The sequence below is a fragment of the Culex quinquefasciatus genome, chromosome 3 (assembly GCF_015732765.1).
Source record: "Culex quinquefasciatus strain JHB chromosome 3, VPISU_Cqui_1.0_pri_paternal, whole genome shotgun sequence".
Lineage (NCBI taxonomy): Eukaryota > Metazoa > Arthropoda > Insecta > Diptera > Culicidae > Culex > Culex quinquefasciatus.
In genome coordinates this window covers 73398143-73423435 of record NC_051863.1, presented here as the reverse complement: position 1 = coordinate 73423435, position 25293 = coordinate 73398143, and the positions used below count along the sequence as shown (strand labels likewise).

Below are 25293 nucleotides of genomic sequence, written 5' to 3'. Positions count from 1 at the left end.
AAAGCGTTTGTTGTCTATATGGTTGCCTACAAACAGGCGATTCCAAGCGTTAGACAGGGCGATTTCAACCGTTAGCACATTCTTATTCAAAATGGTGAGCATGTAGGGTTTATGGTGCTATTGTTGACTGCTGAGAATATTTGATCCTAGGTAAGTTATTGAACATACAAGAAATATCCGAGGACACGCATCCCGAGTATTCGTTTTGATATCTGTATAAACCATAATCTCGGTAAAAGATTATTTTTTTCTTTGAGCTTTATTAAATCGGGTGCATAATAAATAAATTTCAATGTTTGAGGCAGACTTTGTTAAACCTTGTCATATAAGAAATCAAATAAGGCTTGAGGTCAGGCCGGCGGGACGGTTTTTTCGCTTTTTTGTTCACCTTAGTGTCACTCTCCCTGCGAGCGGCGAATGCGACGAAAACTCTCTCGTTGCTGTGCCGTGCTGCCAGCATGTGTGTTTTGCACTATAGTCAAGACACGAATTCGAAAAAGGTGCTTATTGTTGGTATCAAGAAACAAATTATACTAATTTGGGGTCGCTGAACTCAAATATGACCTCAAAAATACTCCAAAGTACACAGGGAATGTGTAATCCAAGATGGCGTTCAATATGGCGGTAGTAGAATATTGGAAATTTTCATACAGAAATTTAGCAAGCAATCAGCATCTCAAATTTAACTAATTTGGGTTAGCTAAACTCGAATATGACCTCAAAAATACTCCAAAGTACACAGGGAATGTGTAATCCAAGATGGCGTCCAATATGGCGGTAGTAGAATATTGGAAATTTTCATACAGAAATTTAGCAAGCAATCAGCATCTCAAATTTCTCTAATTTGGGGTCGCTGAACTCAAATATGACCTCAAAAATACTCCAAAGTACACAGGGAATGTGTAATCCAAGATGGCGTTCAATATGGCGGTAGTAGAATATTGGAAATTTTCATACAGAAATTTAGCAAGCAATCAGCATCTCAAATTTCTCTAATTTGGGGTCGCTGAACTCAAATATGACCTCAAAAATACTCCAAAGTACACAGGGAATGTGTAATCCAAGATGGCGTTCAATATGGCGGTACCGTAAACTGGGGTGACTTTGATAGCCCGGGGTGACATTGATAGAAATTTGATTTGGCCACTAATTTTGATACATCCAATATAACAGTCACATTTTTGCTTATATGTTTGTTAATAAGCTGTCCCTTAATACTTACATACTCATAATTCTCAAAAATGTTTAGATATTAATTTGATGGGCATTTTAAAAACCTATCAAAGTCACCCCGGGCTATCAAAGTCACCCCAGTTTACGGTAGTAGAATATTGGAAATTTTCATACAGAAATTAAGCAAGCAATCAGCATCTCAAATTTAACTAATTTGGGGTCGCTAAACTCGAATATGACCTCAAAAATACTCCAAAGTACACAGGGAATGTGTAATCCAAGATGGCGTCCAATATTGGAAATTTTCATACAGAAATTTTGCAAGCAATCAGCATCTCAAATTTCTCTAATTTGGGGTCGCTAAACTCAAATATGACCTTAAGTTACCATTTCTCGAGACAAGGTTGCCAGATCTTCAATGTTTTGGACTCGTTGGAAAGGTCTTTGGATAACCTAATCAACGATGGGTCGAATGGTGAATCCGGACATAGTTTACATACATTTAAGTGAGATCCGGCTTCCAAAAAGTACATAAATATTACTTGAGTGGCCATATCTCGAGGCAGGGCTGCCAGATCTTCAATGTTTTGGACTCATTGGAAAGGTCCTTTGATTACCTAACCAACGATGGGTTAGATAATGGATCCGGACAAAGTTTTTATGCATATAACTGAGATCCGGATATATGTGAAAACACATTTTTATATATAACCTTTGAACTACTTATCGAAACTTCAAACAATTCAATAGCGATGTATAAGACCCTAAACCAAGTCAAATGCAACCGGTTGGATCAAAATCGGTTTAGCCAGTGCTGAGAAAACTTGGCAAGAATTTTTTACACATACACACACACACATACACACACACACACACACACACACACACACACACACACACACACACACACACACACACACACACACACACACACACACACACACACACACACACACACACACACACACACACACACACACACACACACACACACACACACACATATATATATATACACACACACACACACACACACACACACACACACACACACACACACACACACACACACACACACACACACACACACAAAGTTCATTTTTCGAGCAGGATTATAGCCTTACCTCTGTGAGGAAGGCAAAAACACTGAATTCCTCATAACTTCAAACACGGATGTCAGATCTTCAATATTTTGGACGCGTTGGATAAGGTGCATGATTTTTCAGGATAAAGTTTTCATTACATCCGCCCTCTATAAAGTGTATAAATGCGCTTCATCGACAGCGTTATGATCGCGATGTTCCTGCAATAGTGGTACTTTGGAGTAACCATGGGATAATACAATGAAGTTTACCATACGCCGCCTTCAGGAATTCCGTTGCCTTTCTGGCACATTCCGGTTTGTCCTGCCAGCATAGAAATAGTAGACCTTTTGCTGGATTTATGCGGTACTTCATTTTGATATTACGTGGGAAAATGATTCCGATGTGTTTTAGAAATGATTCTACACTTTCGAAATTTTTCGTAACTTTATCTACTGTCATGTACAGTTCTCGGGTGAGTTTTCAAAACGCCGTAAGAGCCACCGTGACCTCCGACACTTCTTTTCGTTTTTCTTCAAATTGAAACAATATTTCATTTGTTTTTAGTTTAGGGCACTTAAAGGACGTGTAGATGGTCAATCTCAAGCATGTTTGAAATCATTTTATTGTAATTAGGTCGAATACCGATGCAAAAAGGGCTTTGTTTACCAATGGCTCTTACGGCTTTTTGAAAACTCACCCGAGAGTTCGACATCAGTTCTAAAAATCAATAGGTCTTCTCCAACCTTCGGTCAAACATCGCATTTTTCAACGAAGATTTCCTATTGGAAAAAATAAGAAATTTTATAATATATGAAACATTTGTAAAATTTTCCGATCTTTTCGAAAACAATATTTTCATAATTTTTAAACCAAGACTAACATTTTTAAAGGGCGTAATATTGAATGTTTGGCCCTTTTGAAATGTTAGTCTTGATTTGAAAATTTTGAAAATATTGTTTTCGAAAAGATCAGAAAATTTCACGAATGTTTTATGTTTTAACATTGAAAATCGGACCATTACTTGCTGAGATATCGACATTGAAAAATGGTGGGTTGTTTGGGTGAGACTTAGAAAACATCAATTTTCCTGTTTTTAAACCTTTGCATTGCAACATCTCAGCAACTAAAGGTTGTATCAACAAAGTCCCAAGAAGCAAAATATAGAGAATTTTCTCAGCTTTTCAAAAATATTTTTTTCAAAAGTTTGCAAACATGTGCACTAATTAAAAAAAATGAAAAATTGCGACTATTTTCAAAAAGTCACCTAAATATGGATTTAACTTGAAAACGGTGCACTTTATCAAATTTTTACGAAGGTACTTTTTGATTGCAAATTTAATTTTACATCGGAAAATGAAGTTGAAAAATTTTTGCGACCAATATTTCGATTTTTTGAAAAAATCGGTATTTATTAAAAAAATCATAACTCGGTCAAAGATTTTTTGCACAACCTGGAAATTTCTGAAAAGTTGGCATTTGATGTCCTCTAAAACATATCAAAAAATATAAAAAAATAAAAATAGTTTTTTTTGCAAATCAAGTTTTAGCATAGCATAGCATAGCATTGGTGTCTACCCGTAGCTGCTACTTCGTTATTGACCAAGACCCCCAAACATTGCTCCGTGGACCACAGATGAAAAGTAGGAACCAATCATCACCCCTTCGCAATTTTCAAAGGTCCCTATCGTGCTGATCAATACCGACGCCGGCCACGACCAGTGGTAAGACACGGGAAGTGGATGGGAATGTTAGTCCGATACTTGAGTGATGGGACCGCCAAATCGACTGCGTCTCCGACAAAGTATCACATGAGTTTTGAGGGGTTAGTAAGATGGGTATGAGGTCAGGATTCACTGTGGTAGGTGATGCGACCATAAGCAATTTGTTTATCTTTTGAAATTTTAAAAATCTTAGGCAGCCGGCTGCGGAAAGATACACAATCATTGATTTAGAAATAGTTTTAATTCGAACGCGGCGCCAAATTATCATTCATTCCCCCGTCGGCGTGCCTTCCGAGCAACGACGCTGTGAGAAGGGCTCCTCCTTTTACTATTCAAGCAATATATTAAATTGTATTTCCTGTGGTTTCCAAATGAATTATATCAAAACTTTATAGTGAGGTTTGCAATGTTTTCATCGTGTTGCAGGATTTTAAGACGAAATGATCCGAAAATAGTAATCTACGAGACCGACAGAATTGCGAAAAATAGTAACTGAAAATTTCGTTTCGAGCAGTTATTAATAAAGCGACACTATCACGAATGGTACATTTTTAAGCCGAAGTCGTTATAGGTAGTTTTATCTTTTACGTTATATTTATAATTATCGGAAAAATAAAATCAGAGTAAAAGGAGAACGAATCCGTGAAAACGACGCATGAACTCGAGTTAGACATTCTCGTTTAACGACCGGTATATTAATATTTACGCGACTTGAAAGAAGGAAATAAGAAAAAGAAGAGGGAAAGTGGGGAAAAATATGTAAAATATAAGATGTATACAAAGATTAATTAAAGTAAATAGATAGATTGAAATAAATAGATAAGTTAAAATAATGTTAGATACATTAAAATAAATAGGTCAATAACAAAACGAATAAAATAAAATTCATTCATGCTTCCATCCATACATGAGCCAAATGATAGAATTCACCAATTGTGGAAACTCACAAATGACTCTTCACAAAAATATTCATTCACCCGCATCACTCAACTCAAACATACATGTCAACATAGAGCAGACTCACCCAGGGTGTCCAGTGTCGCATAAAACACGCTGGCTTCCTTTCCAGTTATAAGACACTTTTAAATCACCAAGGTATGCGTTTCCGCCTAATACACACTTGTATTTCAACAAACGTTTCTCGATTAACCCTTTTCATTCAAGTTTTTAATGATTCACAACCCAATAGAACCTTATACCATCCCCAAGAAAACAAAATAACAACACTTTTATCGGTTCAAACTGTTTACCACAACACATGTTCTCACACAATCTGTATTGCTCTACGCGTTCACATTTTTAACACTTTTACCAGTCCTTTGAATAAGCTATTCCATGCTTTTGCTGCTGTTCACTGTAAACTGAATATTTTGCACCTTACAGTTTATGACTTTGTTTGTTTAGTTCGTATACATATAATCAATCGATTCAGCAAACCAAAACAATCCCCAGCACTACAACAATCTGCTTTTCTGCTGGCAATCGGCGATTCTGCACGTAGAGCCCAAACGTCAGTTTCCTCAAGCAAGCGCTTGGCAGAAAAAAAAAGAGCAAACAAATCCCCCCATCACACCCACGCAAACAAAACACCAAAGCACCCACTGCAACTTGACAGATGAAACTTCTACCACTTCAATATAAACATCAACAAAAGCTAACACCAACACAAACATGCATTTGAAAAAGCTTTGGGCAAGCTTGACGTAGTATGACGTTTCTTCGGAAGGAACAGGGGGAAATGAAACTTCGCGAACGTTCCAAACAAAAACAACGAATTCGCTAACTGCAAATAAATCACATTTTTCGCAATAATTTCAAAAACCATTACTGAACTTCACTTGATTCACAAAGAACACGTCGCGAGCTACCGAAAAAACCCAACTTCTGGGTAAATTGTCGAATTATACACACAACAAATACAAAAATTCGCGGAGCCACGAACAACCGATCTAATCCGTTCCATCTGCCAAAAAGCTCCCAAATAGTTTTTTTTTGCAAATCAAGTTTTAGTGATAAAAAGTTAAATAAAAAAATCACCAAATTTGTTTTACCGTGTATCATTTTTTTCAGTGTAGTCTCTATCCATACCTACAACTTTGCCGAAAACACCAAATCGATCAAAAAATTCCTTCAAAAGATACAGATTTTTGAATTTCCATGCATCATTTTTGTATGGACAGCTGCTGTTCGGATGAACGTTGAGAAAAACTAAATTTTCTGTAGCAGCTGTCTCCAGCAGCTTTAAAACTAAAAATATATTTTCAGGGTAAGTATATGTACGATTTCTGTCCTTTCTTCTACTCACTCAAATAGTCTTCCTCCTCACAATAAACCTCCTTCCTTGACCTTCCTACAGTCCTTCTCCTTCGCCAGTTCCTGTTTATTGTTTATATTTTGTTAATTAATCATATTTCTTCTTTTTCAGGTAAACTCACAGCTTATCATCACCGTCATCACCGTGGCGCCAAGTGACGGTACGGTGAACGGTGCTGTTCTTCAATCGTCGTGCGCAGCTGGTAAGTAATTCTTATTAGATTCAACAAAATTTGCACTAATTTCTTCTTCACTCTACTTACAGGTGTTTTTGGATAGGCTTCAAATAAACGTTGATTTTCGGCCCTAACGCACTAAATTACACGACTGTTTAATAATTGTTTCACTGCGAACAGAATCTTCTGCCTGTTCTAGAAAATGGAGAACTTTTTGTGTTTGTTTTGCTTTTCCCTTTCGCGCGCGTTGACAGACTAGATGGAGTCGGCCGATTACACCGCCGACTTTGCACCGCTCGGCAGTGTGGCCATCTCAGCGGTCGTAACACCCCAGCCCGTAACATCCGTCGGACCATCTGGTTCGTAGGATTTTCCAAGATCCTCCAGTACCGCTGTGTTTACACTGCTCTTCTGCTCCAACTGGCTAGCCTCCTCCGTCTGATGCGATTGCTCGTGGACGCTTCGTTGATTGTTGTTGATGTCCGTCACGAATCGCTCCGTTTTGACGACACTCGCGGTCGTCGTCCTGCCGTTTTCCTTCGTCAGCTTCTGCACGCCCAGACCTAGAAGGTTCTCCTCGACGATCCGGTTCACTGCAGTGATGTCGACCACAAACGCTGAACCAGCATCACCTCCTCTTCCAACACCTACTTTTGCAGTGCTTCCCAGAACTCGTTCCGGATCCATTTGCTTGTGCACATCCACCGTCGATGAGACCACCAAGATGCGTGGATATGCCACGCCATGCGTTGCATTCTCGTGCACATCGTTGTCGCGCATTTTGCAGCTCTTGGTTGCTAACAGACCGATGTCGGTGTGCCGCAGTGGTGTTCCGCCACCCTTTTCGCGACCAGCACATTGATGATCTCTCGTGTCATCCCTCAGCTCGCTTCCACTCTGAGGCAGGTTTTGCTCCTCCGGGAAATCGTCAACCTGTGCCTGCCTCCACAGATTGTTTTCCGCTCGCCGACGAAATTCCACCCGGTCGGTATCTGCCGGACCTTGCTGAGCACTTGCCATCGAATCTTGCAGCTGACTGTGATCGTTCGGTTTGTCCGGATCTTTCACAGGCGCTTGGTGTTGACCCTGACCGAGCCACGTAGCCCAGTGGTAACGCTTCCGCCTCGTAAGCGGTAGATCGGGGTTCAAATCCCGGCTCGGACCAACACAACTGGTGATCTTTTCCCTTCTGGAATTGATTGCTTAGTAAAGGGAAGGTAGTGTATCGTCACAAACTGGACCTTATCACGACACCTTAGGGAGGCGACCTATGGAATGTTAACATTAACCTTAACATGTTAACATTAAGTTGAGAATGAAACTGCCACTGAATCCGCTTTGTAAATGCCGGCCCCGATACTCTTCAAGGGTGTTCCCCTCAGGAACTGGGAAAGATTTACTTTACTTTTGGTGTTGACCTGACGCAGCTATTCCTGCCGGCTGCATCCATCTCAGGTCTCCGAAGCGTCCTTCGAATCGATCGTCGTTGGCCTCCACACCGTTGCCGCAGGTCACACTCACCGCGAAGTCCAACCCATTTAACAGCGTGGATCTTTGCCACGTACGATGCGCCTCTGTCGTTTGCTGCATGGTGAGTATCCCTTGTACGGTTCCTAATCCCGGTCGAACTGCAGGCGACCTGTCAATCAGTGCGACAGCTGTAGCTACGTCCGAAGTCGGTGAGCAACCTCGGTGTCGCTGATCAGAAGCCAAGCCGACTACGAGCGCAATCGCGCTGCTGAAGTTGCCGATGAGGACGGCGCTGGCGACCGGAAGAGCTACCAGGATGTGAGACTCAACGTCGGCGTCGCTTTGGTTGAATAGCACGTCGCCACCGAGTTCCCATCTTGCAATAATCTTGATTCGTTCGTCGTCGGACAGCTTCGCGATCTCCGCACAGAACCGCAACTGGTGATCGTGGCACGCTACTTGTTGCTTCTCGTTAGCCCTGTCCGGACTCGTGCTGTCCTCCTTCTGGCAGTAAAGTAACGGTTTCTCTTGCTGCCTTCTTCTGCTTCCTCCGACCATTTTGACCGGTTTGATTTGAGACGGAAAGTTCGTCGCTTCCGCCATCCTTGTTGCCCAGTGCCGTTCGCCCCCGTCCGTCGCCTCCATGTGCTTGCACAGTTGTTCCCTTGCGCTTTCGATCGATATGATCTTCACACGCTTGTCCGCTTCCGGATGCTCAAGTCCGCGCACACTCTCCGGGTGGCTTAGTGGCAGCAGTTCCGGACAATCCACCAGTGACCGTCCAGTATTTCGCGCCGCACCTTTGAGCCAGTCTCGAAGCCCCGCAAGGTTCCGTTCGTCCGTCACTCCATAGGCTTTCGAGGATCCTTCTCGCGTTCCAAAGACTTTGGCCACACTTCTGGGTCGTTCGGGTAGCAAGGAGGCTGTCTTGTGAGCCCCCCGCCCGCGGCCAGTCGTGGTTTTTCAAGTCCGGAACACTGCTGCCCCAGCCCGTTTGGACTACTGCTAACGAATCCCCTTTTCAGCTTCGCACCGCTCTCGTCGGTGTTCTTTGCGCTACTTTTCGAACTTCCGTCGCTGTCTTCGCTCATCTCTGACGAGCTTTCTTCGCGTTCGATCTTCTCGTCTCCTGCCTTCTCCTCATTCGTCAAGTTGACGATTTGAGGACGTTGCAGGATCTTCTCAAAGCCAAACTTGGTCAGCTCCAGCTGTTCGTCGATGATAGACGACCTCCTTTTGAACGAATTCTGCAATTCCGCCATTCGCCTCTCGTGGTTCGCCTTTTTCTTCCGCTCGAGCTCCAAGTTGGCTTCTTGCCGCCGCATTACCTTCCGGATTGCTTCGGTCATCTTTTCTTCCTTCTCCCGCAGCTCGCGATCGATCTGCGCTTGTCTTTCCGCCAGCTCCGTCTCGATCTCCTTCTGCTTTTCCCGGATCCAACGTTCCGCGTCGAATTCTTCCGCTTGCTCAACCGCCGGACAATCCATTTCGGTCGCCGCATCTGGTTGTTCGCGAGCTTGTTCGGCTGAACCGTCGGGATTGTTCCGACAACCTTCCGGGCAGTACCACTCCGTATCCGCCGCTGTGTTATCCACGCAGCGGGAGTGATACGTCATTCTGCAGCTGCTGCAGGTGATAATTTCCTCCGCTTCGGTGAGAAATCTGCACGCTCCGCAGAGAGATGAAGTCTGGTCCAGGTTGGAGCTGCTCATCGTGTTGAAGATTTCCGAACCAGTATTTGATTTTAAAGTTTGTTCGGATGAACGTTGAGAAAAACTAAATTTTCTGTAGCAGCTGTCTCCAGCAGCTTTAAAACTAAAAATATATTTTCAGGGTAAGTATATGTACGATTTCAGTTCCTTTCTTCTACTCACTCAAATAGTATTCCTCCTCACAATAAACCTCCTTCCTTGACCTTCCTACAGTCCTTCTCCTTCGCCAGTTCCTGTTTATTGTTTATATTTTGTTAATTAATCATATTTCTTCTTTTTCAGGTAAACTCACAGCTTATCATCACCGTCCGAGGTGGCGCCAAGTGACGGTACGGTGAACGGTGCTGTTCTTCAATCGTCGTGCGCAGCTGGTAAGTAATTCTTATTAGATTCAACAAAATTTGCACTAATTTCTTCTTCACTCTACTTACAGGTGTTTTTGGATAGGCTTCAAATAAACGTTGATTTTCGGCCCTAACGCACTAAATTACACGACTGTTTAATAATTGTTTCACTGCGAACAGAATCTTCTGCCTGTTCTAGAAAATGGAGAACTTTTTGTGTTTGTTTTGCTTTTCCCTTTCGCGCGCGTTGACAGACTAGATGGAGTCGGCCGATTACACCGCCGACTTTGCACCGCTCGGCAGTGTGGCCATCTCAGCGGTCGTAACAGCTGCCAAATTCGTATGGAAAATTTTATGGACAAACTAATGATGCAAAATGGCTTCTTTGGGCATACCGAAGGCACCAAAAAAGTTTCAGTCGGATTTAAAAATACAAAAATTAAAATTGAAGAAAAAATACCGATTTCGTAGAGAATTGCTCAAATGCAAATGTGTCGGCTTTACTTGAACATACATGGAATTAAAATAAAATCTTGTAGAACAAATGAATACAAAAAAAAAAAAACAAAATGATATCCATAAATTCCTCATTTTCAATTAAAGTATGTTTCGCGTAGCAAAAAAATTCGCGTGAAATAATTTTAAAACAAAAATATTAATTAAGGCTCAGCACGCAAGTTGTAAACCTATTTTTTTGGTAATTTTGTGTTGTATGGAAACATTGTTCCTGACATCGTTATCTATCATTGAGGATTGAGCACATAAGTTTTTACCATTTTTAATTTGTTGGAACGGCCAAATGCACAGTTGTTCAGATCGCAAAAATAAGTAGAAAATGATTGAGCTTTGTTGTCTTCAGAAGAGTTGTTGCAAATAAAAAAGGGTTTATTTGTGTGGTCCAATCCAATACACTATGGCCGAGAGCGAAATTATGGGAAAGTATAGTTTATATAAGACTTTAATTAATTCCGAATTTCTCACTCCACAGCAAAGCTGGGAACCTACCTCTATGTTTATTTTGAGGTGAGGCTCGGACGGCTTGCACAATCCAGTGAGATTCTGTTAAGGATGAGCATCTTAAACAATTACAGATAATTATTTATATACTAATATTATGTTGTTCGTTGAACAATAAGTGACGATAAGGATGATCGTCGGACTTGGGTTATCACAGCAAAAATCCGATGGTAAAATAACATGCACATCACCTTCGTCAAAAAAGACAATATTACACACTGCATGTACAATTTTTGTACAAACACAAAAAAAAAACAACCGACGGGATTCAAATCCAGCCCCAACAGTAAGGACTGACGCCTAAGCCCGCTCGGTCATCAGACCGATGAAAAGTTGTAAGAATAAACGCATATATGGGCTTGACATTTCGGTCAAGTAGGCTTCCCTTACTGATTTCAGGGTGTAAAATCACATGAAATTGCATAAAATAAAGCAATATTAATTTTACACCCAGGCCTTTTACACGCAGCTGGATTACTACTTTTTTAGCTGTGTTTGCTGATACAACATATATCTGTCCCGGGTATTTGTTAATATTCTGAGATCACTGAGAATTGTCTGGCCAGTACAAGAACCAGACGGGCCCTCAGAAGAAGCTCGCACACAAACTGGCACCCCGGCCTACCAACTCAGTTGTTCACGATTTTTTTTTCTGTCTGAGTAATCTTCCACCTCGACCAGTACTTAGATCAGGCCTGCTCAACGCCCGGCCCGCGGGCCGGATCCAGCCCGTCAAGGCAATTCATTCGGCCCGCGACGGCTTTTCAAAATAGTTCTATGACCGGCCCTCAACTCAAGGCTGTTCATAAAATATTCAACTAATAAAATGAGTGTATAAATAAAAAAAACTGTTTTAACTAAAATTAAATGAGAAACATTCTGTTTGTTTTTTTTTTGTTTTTGCAATAAAATGTTGCTGTTCCAACATTTATTTGAATTTTGTCTTTTGTTTTTCAAAATCTAACATTCTTTATAATTGAAATTAATTCTTATCATTTTTATACTAAATATTAAACTGAAAAATGGCACAGGAAACTAAATTATCCAATTCGTTGAAATATAGATTTTTTGTCAAAAAATGTATAAAAAGACACTAAATTTAAACTTCTTTCAGTTTTTAATACAAATTGATGCTTTTCTGTTTTGAAGAACATGATTCAAATATATTTTTTAATAAATGAGTAAGCAAAAAATATTGGAATTTTTGAAAACAACTGTTAAAAAGAAAATAATTCAATCTGAAAAGAAAAATCACTGAAAATATTTGTTTCATTTATGAACAAAAACATATTAAAATGAGTCAAGAAATCAGGGACAAAACTTTTTTTTCATAAATTTCAATAGTTTACTGAAATTTGAGAAGTAGCGAATTTTAAACTATTCAATATACATTTTTCAACATTTTTAAAACCATTTTGAAATATTTTGTTATAAATTTGAACAACAACGTAAAAAGTGTTTTTTTTGTAAGGTGATTTTGATCCGAATTTGGTTTTAATAAATTTTATAATGCCTCATTGATTTTTGAAATATATTGTTGTGTTGGAGTAATTAAGCTTTTGAAAAATTTGCAACGACCAATGAATTTTTGATATTTTTTTATAATCAATGATGATAATACACATTTTTTACTGATATTTTTTTTCTAAAACCAAGAATCTTATTTGCAATACTCGTTTATTGATTTGTTTACTTTAAAAGAACCTTTTCAAAATTATATTATGAAAAAAGATTGTCTTCTTTTTTAACTTGTTTCAACATTAGTTCCGGCCCGCTACTCCATCAGAAAAATCAGATCTGGCCCGCAGGGCCAAAAGGTTGGGCACCCCTGACTTAGATCTTTTGTGGGATCGCCCAATTTACTGTTGTTGGGCCTTTCTATAGAGGGATGGCATCGCTATTTTTAGATCACGTTTTCCACTTTTTCTCCATCGAAACCGTCTACTTTATCGACTTCATTTTGCTGGGCGAGATAAGACGCCGTCTTTTTTTAGACGATGACTCAGCACTTTTCCACTCTTGCACTTCAAAAAACCAGATGGCAGCACGATGTAACGCCACGTCCCTATAGCACTTGAAAGACACATGAAAAGACGGGCCGATTAGGTGAGAGAGTGTATGCGTGTACCCGACGCCGTGCCATAATGATAAGGGAGTTGCCCATTTTACATTAGCAACAACTCTTCTGAAGACGGCAAAAGCTACAAAACTTTACCATTTTTCATAAAATCCATATTACACTTAATTTTGCGATCTGAACCAGTGGCAATGACCTGGCGTGGTTTCATCTTCCCGTTTCACCTTAACGAACAGAATATCAACTCGTCAGTGTTTTTTTTCCATTTCATAAAAAAGCAGCATTTTTTTTTTGTTTTAATAAAATATAGTTTCATTGGTTTTGAAAATACAAATAGGTGAATTAATTTTCCCAGTCTGAGTAGGAATTGTATTTTTTCTTGCGTGATCTTCTTTTGGCTGGGTGGCTATTGTTTCCAGGTTTTGCAAATTTCGCTTCGTCGTCGTCGTCCTCTGGAGAAAGATCCACTGCGTCATCCGTCAAACGCTTATATCTTCCTTCCCTCTAATCGAATCGACACGATTTATGTTCCATTCGATTTGAAAGTTATTCAGCAATTTGCTATAAAACTTTCATTGTGGGCAAAATAGTTTAACTATTGAAACAATTGAATGTTTTAAAATATTTTCAAAATGCAGAGATTTTGCAAGCAAAATGAGCGCTTCCCACTCACGGACGCGAATGTCAAGTACCTGAGTGCCGGTCGCGAAAACAGAGGGAAAGTAGCGGGCCGAAATCATATATAAGTCGTCCTCCGGAAAAATAGGTATGCGGAAGACTTGGCCTCTGCATCCTACCTTATGCCGGATATTGTGCAAAGTGTTTGAGTTCGACAGAAATTATTGTCTCGGTGTACTTTCATTGTTTTTTCGTACGTGAACACCATCAGACACTTTGTGCAACGAATTGCAGAAGGATCTTTCAGCAGTTTTTCTGACGTAATGCAACATTTGGCACGTTTTTTGAGGTGCGCATCCAATTCGCTTTGTTCGATGAAATAGCGCAAGCAGTACGAGCACTGCGGGATGATGTCCGGCATTGCCTTCTTTTCATCGATGGTGTAGCGTTGTTGCATCACCAGTTTCAGGCACTGTTTGCTGGAATGCCTTTTTAAATATTTGTTATTTTTGAAGGCCTTCCCGCATTTCACGCAACGCATCTCGCTTTGCTTCAGATCTTCGCATTTGTCCCTCGAGACGTGAATTTCTAGGTTCGTTGAGCTCGAAAACAACGTGCGGCATTTTGTACAGAAGGGATTGTTGCTGCAGTCCTTCCACAGTATGTCGTGGGACCTGGACTTGAACATCGATGTCGTGTAATATGGACATGTCCGACACAAATAAATCCCTTTTTTGAAACACGCTGCTCGTTTTCATGATGACAACGCTGCTCATCGCAACTAATCCCTCCTGGACGTTCCCGATCGACAGACGGCGCACGTTCACCCACGCCTATTTCAACACGTTCACGAAGAATAAGATCTCCCCGATCTCACACGCCAGTTGCTTGCTATGTAATATTTCAAACTCAACCACAAATTTCAGAATCGCTCCTTTCTTAACTGTGCTCCAATCGTTCGCTGAAACAAATATAACCAGTGTGCAATTGAAAATAATTTGGAAATACTAAAGCGAAGATCTATTGTTACATATTGTACAAAGATTTATTACCGTAAATTGGGGTTAATCGGGACACATGGGGCGAATGGGGACAGCAGTTTTAACCATGTTGGAGCACAATATTTTGATTTTCTTGTTGGTTTCGGTTGAAACAGACTAAGGCCAACAAAATGTGTACATCCATTTCCGATTTAAAAAGCTTTAAGTGCTCTAAAAACTGTTATCCCTATTCAGACTGTAGTCCCGATTCACCCCAGATTACGGTAATACACCTTAAGGTGGCTCGAAATGATTGATTTTTAAGAACAAGTTTTTTTTCTGTTTCTTTTACACCCCTAATCGGGTAACCAGGTTCGGATTGTGTTTCGGTGGTTGGCAGATTATCTGTAGCAGCACTTCCGGTACGATTTAGATGGGTGCGTTTTAGAGGAGCGATATGTGCCAGTTAACGGTCTGCGAAGCGGGAACCATCCTAACGGAAAAGGACATAGTTTACGTACATTTAAGTGAGATCCGGCTTCAAAAAAGTACATAAATAAGGTCATAACTCGAGACAGGGTTGCCAGATCTTCAATGTTTTGGACTCAATGGAAAGGCCTTTCAATTACCTAACCAACGATGGGTCGGATGATGGATCCATATAATTGAGATCCGGATATTTGCGAAAACACGTTTTTCTACATAACTTTTGAACTACTTATCGAAACTTCAAACAATTTAATAGCAATGTATGGGAACTTAATCCAAGTCGAATGCAACTGGTTCGATCAAAATCGGTTCAGCCAGTGCTGAGAAAACTCAGTGAGAATTTTGGTCACATACATACATACACACACACATACACACACACAGACATTTGTTCAGTTTTCGATTCTGAGTTGATATGTACACATGAAGGTGGGTCTAGGAGCTTTTAATAAAAAGTTCATTTTCAGAGCAGGATTATAGCCTTACCTCAGTGAGGAAGGCAAAAAATACTTCTAACTATTTAAAGTAGTGTCATAACTACAATATTGTAAATGACTTTCACAAATCAAGTACCGTAAACTGAGGTCAATCGGGACAAATGAGGTGAATTAGGACAGCAGTTTTATCCATGTTGGCGCACATTATTTTGATTTGTCTGGTTAGTTTCGGTTAGAACAGACTCAGGCCAACAAAATGTGTACATCCATTTCCAAATTTAAAAGCTCTAAGTGCTCTAAAAACTGCTATCCCTATTCATACTGTAGTCCCGATTCACCCCAGATTACGGTAACTACATTTGAAGTTTAATGTTATTAATGTTTAGTTTTGTTATGTTAGGGAAACGTTTTATAAATATATTTTTTTCAATTCCGTTATGAAAATTCTTATTTATCCTGTCATTCTCAAATGACAAAACAGTCCACCAAAAATATCAGAACAAAAAGTTGTGCTTTTCGGTACAAGGGATTAAAATGCGTACTTTTCTGCACTGAAACGGGTGCTGAAAATTATAACTTTTTTAAGAACTAGTATGCAAAAGTAATATTTTTGCTTTGATTTGAACAGTGGATTGACTAAAACATGAACATACTCTATGCATCTCGTTGTCTCTTCTTAGTTTTTAATAATCTTTTAGCAACTGGTGGCATTAAGTACTATTCAAGCACTTCAACTTGATGGATTCCTCCTCAAATAATTTTAAAAATGCTATCTTTGAACTATTTTTCAGCAATGGTTTTGTGAGGGTGCCCTAAGCAAAATCGAACTAGGGTATTTTGTCCCTATTTTGGGCCTAGTACCTATTTTGGGTCTACCAAACTTAATTTATCAAAATTGAGCATTTCACCAAATCTGGCAGGAATCTGCCACTTGATAATATGTTTTTTTGTGGGTTGTACAATCCCGTTGCAAAAACAATCACTAAACTGCTACCAAATCAATAAAATAACTGATTAAAGTTACTTCGTCCATTTCGGAGAGAATGGATCTATATTCAGTCCATTTGACACTTTTACAAATTGTGACAGTGTGTGTGCGCTTTCCACAAGTTACAGTCTTTTTGCATGTTACGGGCTTGTTGTTCGGCTACACAACAAATGTCCAATTATGTTTAAAACTCGTAAAGAATGATATAAATCATGTCCAAGCTAATTATGCACGTAATGCAAGTGAATCAATCATTCTAATGTTGATTTGAGGCTTAAAACAACACAATAGTTGAGCATGTTTGTCGATCGAATTTGTGCGGCTGCACTGTACGAGCTTGGGCTGAACCGTATGTCAAAAAAGTTCGCCACGTGCTTCGAGATTTTCGCCTATCAGAAGGTAGACCGAAAATATGCACAAAGAAGGTTGTATGCTAGAAGCAATAATCCCAAAATAGGGCAAAAAATGTTTTAGTTTCTGGGGTTATACAGAAATATAAAGAATTTTTGTCAAAAATGTGAATAAGTAAGAGCATTAGCATTAAAAAAACAACTTATTCCTGTAATACAAGCAAGGCTGCCTATAGCAGCCTTTGAGCATACATCAAATAAAAAGTGCGCTCGGCTTAGTAGACCCAAAATAGGGACAAATACCCTATGTTGTTGAAATAGTTATTTTTAAACAATAAGTGGGGTTTTCAAAAAAAAATGCAAATTTCCTTCTATTTTCAAACATAAATTGATTCAAAAGTAATTAATCTTTTCTTTAACTATGAACAATACCAATACTTACGATGTCTTACAAAAAGTAAAATCATTCCATTTGACAGCGCAAAATAAATTTCGTTTTGAGAGTCAACCTTTAGCGGTTTAAAATTTTCTAAAATTAAATGAAAGAAGGGTCTTGGTTACCAACGTCCAAGAGAACGCAAAGAGTTCTTAGAAATTGCATAGATCTTTCTGATAAAATGTAGTTATTAGAGTCATAAATAAGTTTAAATGGCATGCAACGTTTGCAAAACCACTGCTCAAGATCTAATTTATCCCCACTTAAAACCATATGAGATCCCTGCCCTAAGTGAATCATTACTCTAATGTTGAGCTAAAACATAACGTTGCCACACAGTCAGCCAGATAATGACGATAATAAAGTGTGCTACTACCGGAATAATAATTTCATAAAAATTCAGCATCACTAATAGCCGTCGTCCCCTCCCGGACCACCGCAGCAGGTATTTTGCCCCTTATCGAGATTGTATTATATAAACCTGACGAAAGCCCTCGTGGGGCCATCCCCCAAAAAAGCTTTCCAGAGGCATCCGATTTCCGCTGCCTAAAAACCGCACTCGGTAATGAAAACAAATGGGTTTTAATTTTAAATGAGAGCACGGAATAAATTACAAACATTTGTACACATAAGCACAATTCAGTTCCAGGTTTGTGCCCTGGCCAGCTCTGCCCACCCCAGAAGAGGGCACTCAGGATCATGGCCAGGGTGGCATGTGGGAAAGATGAAGTGCCCTCTGTGTGTGTGTGCGTTGTATGTGCCAGGACCAGTTCCAGCCCGGGTTCCATTTCGTTAGGGTGCGTGCACTCCATAGCTCACCATGCATACAATTCCGTCTGTGCAATTTGGAGCCAGAGGAACCTTCCCCCTCCCCAAGCCTAGTCCGACCAATCCCTCCCCCCCCCCCCTCCAGATACCGTCCGAAGGTATCTTTGTCGTTTGCGATTCCCTGCAAAATGCACATCTATTATATTTATGTTTGCTGTGCATTTCACGATCCTTGTGCCGGGGTCCTTCCTCGAAAACCGATTCCTACCTTCCTCTGTTGGTGCCCCTACTGGTGGAACCGTGACCGGAATCCGGCAGCAGCAGCAGAGAAAAGACTCTCGGGGGCACTCTGGAGCTAGGGCAGAGCTTGGACTGGGTGAAGTTTGGTTTATACTTATTATATTTTTTTTCAATCTGAAATCAATTACAGATCAATTTTATCAATTGTTTTACATTTTTTTTAAGTTATTTGGAAACCGATTAATGTCATTACTGAAAGTGATAAGTATTGCAAATTTTACTGTCAAAAAACCGTTTCCTAGAAAATGTTTCTTCCAGTAACTTAACATACCTCATTTGTATCTTCCTCCCTGAGGCAATCAAACCGAGTTGCATTTGTGCAATTTTCAACCAAACCCGAAAATTGATTTTATTGTTATTTTTTGATTTGGCTCAAATTTTTTGGGGACCTTCCCTGTGAAATTTTCTGATCTTTTCGAAAAAATATTCGAGTTGATTCCAAAATTTAACATTTAACATTAATGATAAGACCATAAAATTCTGAGATATTGAAACTAGAATTCGCTCTTATTCGCTGTGTTTCAGCAATAAGAGGTCCAATCTTCAATGTCTCTTAGGAAATTTTTATGGAAATTTTCTAGATATTTCGAAAAAAAATCGGTACCATCATGGAAACTATTTTTTTAAAAAATCGAAAAACTGGAATTTTTCAGTTTCAGTCAAAATTTAAGTTGCAAGGTACATATCCAAGTTATTTTTTTTTTTCAAAACCATAGTTCGGCAGCAGAATTTTTATCCAAACTTATCCATGCCTCAAAAGTTGGGGTTCTTGGCCTTTAAAACATAAAAAAAATCAAAAAGTAGGAAAATGTTTTTTTTAATAAACATCTGTGAAAAATAGACAACATTATTTTCGTGTGCCATTTTTTTCTAAATATTCTCATCAATACTTACAACTTTGCCGAGGACACCAAACCGATCAGAAAATTCCTTCAAAATATATAGATTTTCGCTTTTTTACGTACCATTTTGCCTTCCTCACTGAGGTAAGGCTATAATCCTGCTTAATAAACTTTTCACAGAAAGCTCGTAGACCCACCTTCATGTATACTAGGATGCAACAAAATTGATTTTTTGGCGGGCATTCAGGAGTTTGTTCCGGTGGGCATACTAAGCCCAAATCCCAAATATAAGCTTGATTGGACGTAACAGGAGCTGGCGCTTCGCCCTTCAATTTTAAAAGGGATTTAAGCCGTAAAAATACATTTTTTCAACAATATTTTTTTTGAGGCATTTTGGCCACTAATGCGTTTACCCAAAAACATCACTAGCGTGTAGGCCAGATCCTTGCGCATCTTTTGGTACATATAACATTGAAGTTTGGAGCACCATTAAGCTCGGTTCAGACCTTCCAAGTTTGGCATTTTTTCGAAAAATCGGCCCATCGGCCCCGGCAAAATCAAATGGCGTCTCGGGCGTTGCGAGGTGCGACGCATATGGGTAATTCTCTACCAACTCACACGAAATCGGGAAAAGTTGCCCCGACCCACACACACACACTGTTGGTAAGTAATCAAAAAACCTTTCCAACGAGTCCAAAACAGTGAAGATCTAGCAACCCTGCCTCGAGTTATACCTACTTAAGTGATGTTTATGTAGTTTTTTTGAAGCCGAATCTCACTTAAATGTATTGGAATTATGTCCGGATCCATCATACGACCCACCGTTGGTTATATAATCGAAAGACCTTTCCAACTAGTCCAAAACACTGAACCCTGGCAACCCTGTCTCATGTTATGCCCACTTATGTGATATTAATGTACTTTTTTGAAACCGGATCTCACTTGAATTTATTTAAACAATGTCTGGATCCATCATACGTCCCACTATTGGTTAGGTAATCAAAAGACTTTTCCAACAAGACCAAACTGTTGAAGGTCTGGCAACACTGTCTCGAGTATTAACCTCTTAAGTGATATTTGTTTACTTTTTCTGTTGCGGATCTAGATGAATTTTGTGCCCAAACCCATCGAATAATCAATTGTTGGTAAACAGTGAGGAAGGCAACAACCAAATAGTTTAGTTTATTTATGGACAGCTGCCAGAATTGTATGGAGCCTTGTGTGGGTAATCTTATGACATAATATGACTTCTTTGGTCGTAGCGAAGGTCATTAAAAGTTTGACCACTAAATCAAACAATACAAACAATTATTACAAAATGAAGTAAGTCGGCCGATTTAGTAGAAAATTGCTCATTTAATTCGGTTTAGGGGTCCCATACGTACCATTTTATTTTTATGAAGTTTCGATAAAAATGTTAGCTAAGTGACCGGAAATCGTTTCAAATACCATAATGATGTACATAGTTGAATAGATAACTAAGACACCTGCTCAACAAGTACAAAAGTTTGAAGATCTGGCAACCCTGTTTCAAGTTATGAAGGTTTTGTGTTTAGTAAAATCGATGTACACAGAAAAAAAGGTTAATTTTGGAAGATTGAAATTTTTGTTAGTTGAATATTACCTCTTTTTATGATTCATTTTACTTAAAAATGTGAACCTGATGAAAATTCATCAGTAACTGATGAATATTAGCATAAGCATCAGCATTAGCATTAGCTCTCTCTCTCATCCGGTTACAATATTCCAACACGATACCATGTTTTGATCCTTAGGTGAGCGTGTACCCGGGCAGACGGTAATAACAAAAATCATGCCATTTCAATAACAAATTCTGTTAAAATAACAAAAAGTGTTATGGAATCTTCCTGAAAAATCCATTTCTGCATAATGGTTTAATAACGGTTTATGTTATCATAACAAAATTTGTTATTGGTCTGACATTGTTTGAAAGCCAAAACAACTTTGTAATAACATTTTTTGTTATGGAAGAATAACTCCAACTGTTATTGGGATGATCGGATTAGTTGTTAAAATAACAAAAATTAATAACAAAGATTTGTTCGAAGAATAACCAAAAATGTTATTAGTCTGTTATTACAATAACATTCCAATAACAAAAAAATCATAACAACGAATAACAAATCTTGTTATACACTGAAAACCCAACCATGGTAGTTGCTACCATATTGTAGGGTTAAAATGAGAACACGCACCGACGTATTTTGGCTAAAAACATTCCGTGCTTGGATTGACTGATTAACGCAGTCAGTTTTACTATGTCGTGAGCGGTATGGTAATTTTAACCCTCCAATATGGAGAGAATGATAATGATTTCGTAATTGCTACCATGCAATTTTGTGGAAGCATGGTTCATTTTACCATATTTGCGTTTACTTTTATAAAAATGCCGCAGTTAATTTAATAAGCAGCATTTTTAGCAAATGTTCTTAAAATTACCATGGTCGGGCTTTCAGTTTAAATAACGTAAAATGTTATTGGCCTAGTATTTTCAAATATTAAAAAATGTTATTCCCAAGTTATTTCCGTCTGCTCGGGTAATACTATCCAGTAAGATAAGAGGCTCCTGGCCGGTACCTTGCTAACCTCGGGGATTGGAAGGTATGTCAGTAAACATCTATCTAGAATGCGCAGAGATCATTACGTCACCTAGTGGTATAGATGTTTGTAGGGAGTTTTGGACTCAATGTAAGTAAATTGAATGTTTGTATTTTTTAACACTATCACCAAAAACAATTCCATCACCACAAAGAACCATGCTAGATTTTAATACAAATACATTACAAAACGAACACGACTATAAATCCATCTTCCTGGCGCTGCTACTCGCACGATTCTAACGTGCAACAATATTCATTAGTACAATGACCCCCCACTGCATGCATGACTTTAACATGAACACAAACGCGAACACAACACAAAGAGAACACCACCAAAATCCATCTCCCCATCTCCACTGTTTGCACCATCAGTAACTGATGAATATTTACCAATTCTTTATTTACATTTATTTTTAAACAAAATCAGTCACCATTTCCTGATAGATATTACCTGGGTGCTGAAAAGTGGTTCGCAAAACGGCCTCAACCTGCCAAAGTGGAACCAATTTATTGATCGCCAAAAGTAGAGAGTATTGTTATCGATCTTAAAAAAAAGATTGTTTTTGGCAAGAATGAAAAATGTGTGGCTTTTCAGAACTTGGAGTTGAAGTCAAGAAATTTTAAGAAAGTTGAAGGCGAGATTTTTTTATAATTATGAATTGATGTTGTTTATAGTGTCGATGCGGGTGTATCCATCCAGAAGCTGTCTTTATTGTTTGATTCCGTTTGAAAACCTGGTTTAGTGAAAATCTTCTCTAGTTGTTGGCAAAGCTATGCGATGTTTTTTCGCAGGACCAGAAGAGCTACAGGATTCCAAAATCAGCTAGAGAATTTATCTGCGACATCGAAGAATGACACCCTCGACGCAGTTCTTCGTCATCCGAAAAAAGAAAGATCTCTTTTAACCGATCAAAACTTGAAAACATACCCAATTTTCCAGCAAAAAATGTCGAAAACTAGACAAAATAAAACACATTCTACTGATTACAAAACAGCTCATTTATCAGTAAGAAAAAAGTCATGCTTGTGCTTGAACAGCCTCCTACTTTGAAGATGTAAACAATGTATCTTCTGACCCCGACAGTTCAACTTCCGGTCACATGGAACCTTTTTTGGGTGCTCCGGCTAACGGTTCCAAATTCGAAGGGGTATTTACTAGATCAATCTTAAACGGTCAAAGGACAAACCACACATCGTGGATTGACCCATTGATTCTTAGGTTGATGAAAACATTATTTTCATGCCCAAAATATTATTTAAAATCGTCAATATCTTTTCAGGATGAGCTCATCGACCCTACATTAGTAGGGATCTACATAGGGAAATGAAATGTTCTGGGAGAAATTCGAAACACCCAAAGTCATTCAAATTTAAGGTTGAAAAGCTTATAGTATTTTTTGGTGCTGGCACGTTTCTTGTACCGAACTAGCACAAACTTAACAAAAACTATCATTTTAATAAAAACAACAGTTTTACAATGTTTGTAAATGTTGTTAATCTCATTTTTCTGCCCAAAATTATTTTAAATTGATTCTGACCTTGTTCTTGCATGGTCTTGTTGCTCGATTGGAACCCCGAATTGACAGTTCGATTGGAACCCTGAGAGTAACATTTCGCCTCTCCATATAGGCTCTCTATACATTAGAACTAAAAATAACGTTTTTTTTGTGATTTTCTTTTGTGCGAAAAGTTCGGATAATCAAGTTTCTACTGTAGTTTTGCTGAAAGTTGAAGACGAGTCTGCAAAAACAAATAACAAAATGACTTTTTTTTATTTAAGATGAATGTATTTTTGAGAAATATCCTAAAAATTTGGAGGAAAATTCACTTAACAATAGAGCAATTCTCTACGAAATCGGTCTTTTTTCTTCAATTTTAATTTTTGTATTTTTTAATCCGACTGAAACTTTTTTGGTGGCTTCGGTATGCCCAAAGAAGCCATTTTGCATCATTAGTTTGTCCATATAATTTTCCATACAAATTTGGCAGCTGTCCATACAAAAATGATATGTGAAAATTCAAAAATCTGTATCTTTTGAAGGAATTTTTTGATCGATTTGGTGTCTTCGGCAAAGTTGTAGGTATGGATATGGACTACACTGGAAAAAAATGATACACGGTAAAAAAAAATTTGGTGATTTTTTATTTAACTTTTTATCACTAAAACTTGATTTGCAAAAAAACACTATTTTTAATTTTTTTATTTTTTGATATGTTTTAGAGGACATAAAATGCCAACTTTTCAGAAATTTTCAGGTTGTGCAAAAAATCTTTGAGCGAGTTATGAATTTTTTAATCAATACTGATTTTTTCAAAAAATCGAAATATTGGTCGCAAAAATTTTTCAACTTCATTTTTCGATGTAAAATCAAATTTGCAATCAGAAAATACTTTACTGAAATTTTGATAAAGTGCACCGTTTTCAAGTTAAATCCATTTTTAGGTGACTTTTTTTCAAAATAGTCGCAGTTTTTCATTTTTTTAAATTAGTGCACATGTTTGCACACTTTTGGAAAAAAAATATTTTTGAAAAGCTGAGAAAATTCTCTATATTTTGCTTCTTCGGACTTTGTTGATACGAGCTTTAGTTGCTGAGATATTGCAATGCAAAGGTTTAAAAACAGGAAAATTGATGTTTTCTAAGTCTCACCCAAACAACCCACAATTTTCTAATGTCGATATCTCAGCAACTAATGGTCCGATTTTCAATGTTAATATATGAAACATTTGTGAAATTTTCTGATCTTTTTGAAAAAATCAGTATTGATTTAAAAATTCATAACTCGTTCAAAGATTTTTTGCACAACCTGAAAATTTCTGAAAAGTTGGCATTTTATGTCCTCTAAAACATATCAAAAAATTAAAAAAAAATAAAAATAGTGTTTTTTTTTGCAAATCAAGTTTTAGTGATGAAAAGTTAAATAAAAAAATCACCAATTTTTTTTTACCGTATATCATTTTTTTCCAGTGTAGTCCATATCCATACCTACAACTTTGCCGAAGACACCAAATCGATCAAAAAATTCCTTCAAAAGATACAGATTTTTGAATTTTCACATATCATTTTTGTATGGACAGCTGCCAAATTTGTATGGAAAATTATATGGACAAACTAATGATGCAAAATGGCTTCTTTGGGCATACCGAAGCCACCAAAAAAGTTTCAGTCGGATTAAAAAATACAAAAAAAATCGAATGACCGAAATCCTAGAGAACTGCTCAATAGAGATGATTTTACACCATCTAGTTTCAAACCTTTAAAAGCTACTATTGCCTATAAAATAACTTCAACTATCAACTCGGAATCAAAATTGAAGACGTGATTCCAACAAGACCAAGCCTTTCCCCCAGCTCATCTCCAGACCTACCTCACTCT

General features: G+C 38.4%; 1 protein-coding gene and 2 long non-coding RNA genes across 11 annotated transcripts in view; all 3 read left to right on the top strand.

Annotated features, from left to right (window-relative positions):
- The window catches only part of LOC6048354 (zwei Ig domain protein zig-8), a 628146-nt gene that overhangs the window by 452269 nt on the left and 150584 nt on the right, over positions 1 to 25293 (top strand). The gene's annotated exons all lie outside the window — the stretch shown is intronic.
- On the top strand, positions 6088 to 10140 carry LOC119768580. The gene is made up of 2 exons (XR_005278080.1): positions 6088 to 6245; positions 9933 to 10140. It is a non-coding gene; the product is annotated as an uncharacterized LOC119768580 (long non-coding RNA).
- On the top strand, positions 6260 to 6614 carry LOC119768579. Its single transcript, XR_005278079.1, has 2 exons — positions 6260 to 6495; positions 6558 to 6614. It is a non-coding gene; the product is annotated as an uncharacterized LOC119768579 (long non-coding RNA).